This window comes from Amborella trichopoda, chromosome 3, assembly GCF_054954075.1.
Source record: "Amborella trichopoda isolate Santa Cruz 75 chromosome 3, AtrichopodaSantaCruz75HAP2 v2.0, whole genome shotgun sequence".
NCBI classification, from domain to species: Eukaryota; Viridiplantae; Streptophyta; class Magnoliopsida; order Amborellales; family Amborellaceae; genus Amborella; species Amborella trichopoda.
In genome coordinates this window covers 28160111-28168474 of record NC_142338.1, presented here as the reverse complement: position 1 = coordinate 28168474, position 8364 = coordinate 28160111, and positions in this window count along the sequence as shown.

Genomic DNA, 8364 nt, shown 5'->3' with positions numbered 1-8364 from the left:
CGCTCAATCAAGGCTATCCACCTGTCTTGGATGTACCCCTGAAGAATGTGCAGAAATCCGTAGTAGTGGCACAAGTCGTGCCCGCTCAGCTGGTGGTAAGGGCACCACGGGTCTTGGCTTTTGCCAACTACTTGTCTCCAGGTCTTGGGGGCATGGGGTACAATCATCTCATGCTGCATCATCATATCAAAAAGAGTAGGAAGCCAGCAGGGCTGTGGCTCGACCTTAAGGACTTCATCATCCAGATCCTCGTGGATTGTGACCATGTGACAGGTTTCAGGTGTCTCAAAAACCTTCTTGAGGTCCTCAAAATTGATCTGCTCCTTTTGAATTAGGGCTTCAATATAGTTTTTAAGTTGGATACAGTCCTCGATGGGGTGCTCTAGAATTTGGTGGAACATGCAGTAGTTTGGATGATCAATCCATTTGGCGTGGTCTGGCCGTTTACTAGGCAGAAGGACCATGTCTTGCTCAATAAACATCGTAAGAGGGTTGGCACCCACGCCTTGTTGTCGATCGATCTTCTACCTAAACTCTTTAGCTCGTTGGTAGCTGGGCAGCGGAGGCACTCTACTGTAGTCCTGCTTTTAGGGTGGCTGATGTTGTGCCAACCCTGGATCCGTGGTTGCAGCCCCCTGGAGGTGTCCAACATTCGCAAGGGGGCTGCATTGGATTTGGGTTGGGAAGAGGTCGTCACCACCCCGCTGATCAGATTCTTGGATTGCCTGCTGCGAGGGTTTATCCTGCTGCCCTGGAATTGGCCCCTTGCTGAGGTTTAGGCCGAGTCTCGGCCATGATGCTTCATCAAGCTCTCGATCTTGGCCTCCTTAGTGATCATTTCAGAGGAGGTGGTGGGGTTGGAAGCCTCCACATGCAGGGAGATTTCTCTCCTCATGTTTTTAACACACATCTGGATGGATTCCACCTCGCTCATGGGATTGGTTTGGCACATTGCGAGGTATCTCCACCACTAGATGTATTGGCCCACTGATTCGCTAGGGTGTTGGGCCATGGCGAGGAGCTATATGGCCTGTACGCTTAACAATGCTTCATAGAAGCATTTGTAAAGAGTCGTTCCATCTCCTCCCAAGAGTGGACCAACTTGGGCGGAAAGCGGGCGTACCATTTGAAAGAAGGCCCAACTAGAGCCTCCATGAACTATCGAAGTAGCACTCTGGAGTCTGAGGCTGACTCTTGACAAGACGACACGAAGTGGGCTATGTGCTGCTGAGGCGAGCCCGTGCCATAAAAAAGTGGTAACCTTCCCTTTTGATACCCAACGAGGAAGGGCACCTGATCGATAGAAGGCGGATAGGGCTTTTGGTTCAGGAGGTTGTCCTGTGTTTTTGACGATTGCAGCTCTCGAATGCTTCTATTGATCATTCGTTGGATGTCCTCCTACGTGAACATCGACGGTGAGGCTTGAGGAGCCGTATCAGGTTGGACTTCAAGAGAAGGAGGAGGATTCGGAGACCTCAGCCTTAGAGCTAGAGGGGGAGGCTGAGGTCTTTCTTCCTCCTTGAGAGGTGGCTCAGGGGGAGAGTTGGTTTCTTGGTGGAAGGAGACGGTTGAATTTGCCTCCTCTAGCCCTTTGAGGCTGTCTAAGATGCCGTTCAAAAGGTCTCGAGGCAAGCCATCAAGCTTTCGAGCCCTTCTTCATTCTGACCTCAACAGCTTGACTGGGGCCAGGTAATTCGGAGGGAGGGTGACCTTAGTCCTCTTCGTTCTTCGGTCGGGAACCTCAGAGAGCAACGGTTGGTCTTGCCCTGTCTGGGCTCAGGCTTGCTTGAGGGCTCAAGTAAGTACGGGATTGGGGCGGCCCAATGGGCAGCCTATTGTCGGGCTTGGCGCTTGAAGGCCTTGGGGCCCATCTTCGCATGTCGGCTCTTGACGGCCTTGGGGCCGAGGGTTCAGCGAAACAGGGTCATCTTCTTGTGCTCCGACAACGTTAGAGTGGGCAACACTACCTTCGTCGCCCCCCTCTGTATCTTGTAGCAAGTGGAACCAGTTTCGACTGGAGAGACCCACCGAGGTGGAAGACACCGTCTTTCGAGGGAGGAGGGGAACTTCTGTTTCCCTAGCTTGTTTGAGCCGAAGGCCTCGATAAAATTTTCTTCATAATCAAAATTGGGTCCAGTCCTCCTCTTGGCAGGCTCGCTTTACCAATGCACATGAGGAATCGATAAGCTGAGTAAAGTGAGACACCAAGGGGAGAGAGGCTCTGTAGGTGACAGTGAAGCTCGAAAGCCGTTGTAGGAGGAGCGATGAGGCTAGCGGCCATGTGGATCCTCTTTTTTATTTTGATTTTGCACAGAGGGGTGGCTCGTGGGCATGCTAGGCACGACGCGAAGAGGATGAAACTCAGAGGGAACTTCTTCGAGTACCATTCAATGGGTGACATGGTCATAGTAGGCAAAGCGATGGTTGTTTGTTCCCTTCTACAGCCGAGAGCATCCCTGGACCTGCATGTGTGTGCACAATCCACAGTGGTTTTTAGGGAGAAGCCGTGGGGCCAACACCTTGTGCAGTAAGGGGTAGAGCATGTGTGGCAACCACCAGTTTAGACAGTGAGGCCATTGGGTCTCCCGTATGCATGTGTGTTTTCTTCGAGGGCTTCCGATAGTTTCGGAAGTCTCGTGCCGGTGGAGGGCCAACCTTTGGGCTGCCTCGAGCCGTGGAGCTGTTATGTATGGTGCAAGAGGCCTCCGGGCCACCAGCGCTGTGTCTGGGCCAAGAGTGACTCGAGACTGTTTGAGGGACTGGGGTAGGGCGTCGCTTGCCCTGATTCATTATTATGGCGGTCAAGCTGTCAGGGAGTTTATGAACATGGGTGTGCATGGTGGAGTAACCGTGTAGGTCAGCATGGAGTTTTCTAGGGAGTGGTGTATGCCCGGGGGCACCAATATTGGCGACGCCCCTTTGTGAAGCAGGTGGGGTAGCCTTCTGGCTACCTGCGGCAATGGTTGTCTTGTCCGGGCAAATGGGGTGAGGGCGAGTGGCAAAGTTACCCACGCAGCGGGAACTAAGGGGCTCCCTCTTAACACCAGGGGAGGTGGGGCAAGGTACCAGAGGGCCCATGCCCCGAACTCCCCCAGTCGTGGCTAGGATAGTTGGGCCAACATGGTCGCAAAGAGGGCATATCAGGGAAGGAGGACCGAACGGTCGAGCCTCTCCCTGGGCAGCCGTGGGCATGGGGATATAGAACTCCCCGACCTGGAGGAAAGAGGGATAAGTGGATCCCATACCAAGAGTTGAAAGAGGGGGTAGAGAGATTAGTACCTGAGACGGCTCGAGGCAATGATAGGGTGACATGTCCCTAGTGGAGTCATCAGTAGATGTCGGTGGGGTCTTAGTTTCCCTCAACTCGGGGGCAAGGAAAACCTCTCTCGAACAACTGTAGGGGTTGGGTGCACGATGGACACGCGGAGCCTCTTACTTACAGAAAGGAAGCCGATGATGAGAGAGATTTTTGCAGCTAAAGCATGGATCGCCATTACATCGCCTGAGGATTCGGGGACATGCCTGGGTGGATGGCCCTCTTAGAACAATTATGAAGCTCTCCGGCTAGGCCCATTTGACAGTCCCTTGAGAGCATAAGGGCGTCATAGACGCTAAGGAGGGCAGGGAGTTTTCTCACATGATCGATGACATCATACTTGACCTTATCATCACCAGCCTTTCGAACTTCTGGACCTGCCACAAGTCTGGGTGGTTTGGAAGGCTAAGAGGTAGGTTTAGGTAGTGGAGGATTGTTTTGGGGTAACGGCTAACTTTGCTGTGCAACCGGGTTGGTTTGAAGAGGTTGTGAGGTCTGGGATGGCGAAGGTTGTGCCACCAGATTTGGTGCCAACTGGCCAGATGGAGGAGCCTAACCCAGTAAGGACTGCCTAGATAGAGATTAGTGTACGGAACCAGTGGTGGTCCCGTGTATTTGAGGAGTGGTGATAGACTGGTTTGGGTACTAGAGAATGGGAAGCGTGGCAGACCAAGATACTTCAGGAGTCTGGGCTGTCGGGCAAGGCTGAGTACAAGCCTGGACTTAGACCTAGAGAGTTTTGAAAATCTGACCAGGTGTGGACCCGAACTGAATCAAAGATTGAGTTAGGTGCGAGCCTTGGCTCAGAGCAAAAGGGGGCCTAGGTTCGAACTTAGGTGTGAACCTGGTTCGGACCTATCCTAGGCTAGGTACAAGACTGAGCTTGGAGATAGAGGATTTTGAAATCAGACCGGGTGTGGACCCGAATTGCATCAAAGTTAGTTTAGGCACAAGCCCTTGGCTCAGACCAAAAGGGGGCCTAGGTTCGGACCTGGGTGTGAACCTAGTTCGGACCTGGGCTAGGCTGAGACAAACCTGGTCTTACACTCAAAGGGTTTCAGCTCGGACCAGAAGTGAATCCGGACTGAGAGCAAAGATTAAACAACTGAGATGAGAAAACATAACACTAAAAAACGTTTGCCCTAAATTATGGGTAGTCATGGTGGAGTCGGTTGCTAACAATTGAAATGCGGCACGTAGATCCTAGCTTCCTGTTATAGGATTTTCATCAAGTCCTACTATGTATGGAGTTGCATTGAGGCAAAAGATTACGAAGGAGCGCTCACAGTTAAAGTTATGCGAATCTCAACCACCTCAGCTCTCAATGCTAGGTTCCCCTCACGCAGTTATTACAAATTTTTGGTGTTTTCGAAAATATTTGTTGGTTTCCCAAGCATTCCTGGTCCGGTGTGTGTAAGAGTGTGTAAAGAAGCACGCAAGTGAAAGAAAACTAGCAAACATGCAAACACACAATGCATTAAAGAAATGTGAGCACTTGGCACAAACTGTGCCAAGTGAGGTGTGCTTCGAATCAGGTTTTGACCAATCAAAAGCACAGTTCAGGTGTGGGGGTAAGCAACCCCTAAGAAGATATACAATAAATAAAAGTGGAACCATACACAACCCGTGCCTAGTTGAGCGCGGCCCGAGTCGAGGGTGACTCGGTCAGGACACAGTTAGAGAGATAGTGCAGGTGACGCTGAAAATGTTTTGTTTTTCTTTTTTAAACTCCTTTTTGTTTAATGAGAAGAGAAAGAAGTGGCAAATGCCGAACTAGAAGAAAAGAAATGAATGAAAAAATAAAATAGTTGAAGATCCTTTTTTTTTCATTTCTTTTTTTTTTTAAGTGGATAAGAAAGATGACCTCAAACGCCCACTCCTTTTTTCTTTTTTTTTGTTTTTTGAGATAGAATGACCTTAAAAAAAAAAAGACAACACAATTTTTTTAAAAAATAACCTTTTTTTTTTTTTTTTGAAACAAAGGGACCTTAAGAAAAAAATTTTATTGCAAAAGAAATTTTCTTTTTTTTCAAAAAATAAGAAATTTCTTCAAAGAATTTCTTTTTTGAAAGCAAGATGGCCTTAAAAGAATTTCGCTTTTTTTTAAAAAGAATTAGCTTTTTGTTAAAACAATTTGTTTTTTTTCTCTCTCCCACCCCCTAAAACTCTCTCTCTCTCTCCTACGTCCTAAAACTCTCTTTCTCTCGCGATCTTTCTTCCTATTCTCTCAATATCCTTTTTTTATCTTTTCTTCCTATTTTCTTTGATATATAGGAGCTTCTATATCTCTCCCTTATCCTTTTAGCAAGATAATCACAAGTTAACAAGTTTTTGATATGATAGATAGAAATAGGAAGAAAAAGAAGTGCTTCTTTTTAGAACACCGAAGGAAAATACCAAACTCTTATCGTTAGCAAGATAATCACAAGTAAACAAAAAAATTTTATGGAAAGAAACCGAAAGGCTTTAGAGGCCTAAGTAGAAGTGTGGCAAGAAATTAGGAAGATTTTTCTTCTTTTTTTGGAACAAAGGGACTTCTAAAGAAAAGGGTTTTTTCCTTTCTTTTTTTTAAAAAATAAATAAATTTTCAGTTTTGAAAATGAGAAAGGCCACAAAAATTTGTTTTTTTTTTTTTTAGCAAGAAAGTTTTTCTTAAAATATATATATATTTAAAAAGAAAATCAACGAGATAGAATGGATTGACTACCTGATAAAATTGTGGTTGCTCTATCATGTTTTTAGGGAAAAGAAATCACGACCATGAAAAGAGAAAGCCTCTTTTTTATTTTCTTTTTTTTTGAAAACAAAAGATACCTAAAAGATGCGGATTTTTTTAGGAAAGTAATTTTTTTAAATGAAAATGGCTAAAAAATGAATTAAATAAATAATAAAAAAAAAGCAAACGATGGTGGCGGGGAAAAGTTATTGGGTGATCCGGGGCAAAACTCTTTCTAAATGTATGCTCACAGCCCGGACTGAGAAAATTTGTTAAAGTTTATATGTTGTTAGCAGTGAGGTTATCGAATCAGATAAAGCCTTTCTTTGTTATCTGATTCCTCGTCTTTAAACGTCGAATTAAAGCTTTTACATTGCTCGTCAAAAAAAACACCAAAACTAAAGCGTTGCTCGTTTAAAACCAAAGAACTGGGAGGAACCTTCTGTTGTATTAAAAGAAAATTGCACCAGTTACTTTGAAAGCTTAAGTAACCAAGAATATGATAAATAAACCTTGCAAAAGAATGTGCAATTTTCCTTCAAGTTATTTTTTTTCTTTTTTAAATTAAAGGGCCCCGGTTTTGTAATATCGTTCTCAACGCATAGTATTTTTTTTTTTTTTCAAAACGTGGGCCTCAAAAAAAGATCTCGGGCTGTCTTTTTTTTTTTCTTTATTCTTATTTTTCATGTATGGATCTAGCCCGAAATGCCCCACGGTGGGCGCCAAACTGTTTACAGTGCAAAATTGGAGAGATCTTCAGAGGAAAATCCCTAGGATCTAAACACCACAAACTGATTTTTAAGAAAAGTGATAGAGATAGTGGGGACAATCGAATTCTAATATGAGGTCAGATCTACTGGAAAATAAGCAGATCCGCTCTCAGATCAGTGGTAGAGCTAGCATCGATCCAAAAAGCACGAAAAAATAAAATAAATATAAAATCCTAGATATAACAAAATAACCAAAAAATAAAGAAAAAAAGAATGAGAAAAATACCTGGCCAGGCCAGTTGGCCCGGCAAACCCGAGGCTTCGAGGCCTCACCCATATTAGGACCGACTGAGTTTATGCCATACATCCTCTTTTGTCTCTCTTCAGGTTTTGACCAAGCTTTGGCTTGGTTGGATTTTTTTTATCTAACAGTGGCCAAAAGCTATGGATTTTTTAGGTCTTAGGGTTTGCTAACCGACTTTTCTCTCTCTGAGCTCTCTATCTTTCTCTCTAGATTTCCTAGCCTCTCTCTCATGTCTCACCTTTTCCTTGACCTACACATCCCACCTTTTTAAGGGGTGTCACCCACTGGTTAGGTGCCCCGATCTCGCCCTCCAGGTCAAGATGAACTGGTGGCACGTGTTTAGGGTTTCAGGGGAACTCGGGACTTGAGATCACTCTCTCGAGAACCTTGTTAGGAAACAAGAGCAGGTATACCAACCGATGAGAAAGAAATTTTAATTAGGTGGGACACACCTCACTTGGATCCGTGACTCACTTGGGCTGACTCACGCTGGCGCCCTCTTAGATCACGACGGAAAGTTCACAACTGGTTCAGAATCACCTCCCTTGGCTTATACTCTCTTGTTTCTACAATCACACACACGTGGTTATTTTACAAGACAAGTGCGCCAAGTGACCCCGACTTATATTTGGGCGAATGCACATAGGCATGCCAATTCAAAAGAAGAAAAAAGTAAGAGGATAGATGAAAATCGAAGAAAGAGATAGAATGGAGGAATGGGAAAGATAGGAATTTGACCAAGTGGCTAGACTAACACACTAGCTAAACCAGTAAGTGATTCACCTGGCGTGGTAGCAAGACAGGTATGATAACTCAGACCGACACAATGGCGATAGTATTAGACGGCAGAACAATCACTGACCAACCTGGCATGATGGCTAGCCTATCGTGGTAGTAAGACGTGCACGGTAACTAAGACCGACACGGAGGCAACACTACTTGACGACAAGACTATCATGGCAGTGCTTGACTTATCCTCCCTTGGTCAAACGGGAGGGAAAGAGAGAAGGAGAAAGAAAAACGAAAGAGAGGTGAGAAAAAACATAGACAACGATGAATTTCTGCCATCCATGATAGAGAAGAGAGAAAATATGGATAGCGATGAGCTTCTGTCGTCCATGACATAGGAGAGAGAAAATATGGACGATAATGAGCTTCTACCGTCCATGACAGAGGAGAGAGAAAATATGGTCGATAATGATCTTCCGCCATCCATGATAGAGGAGTAAGAAAGAGAGAAAACATGTACGATGATGAGCTTTCTCCGTCCATGACAGAGGAGTAAGAAGAGAGAGAAAACATGGACGGCGATGAGCTT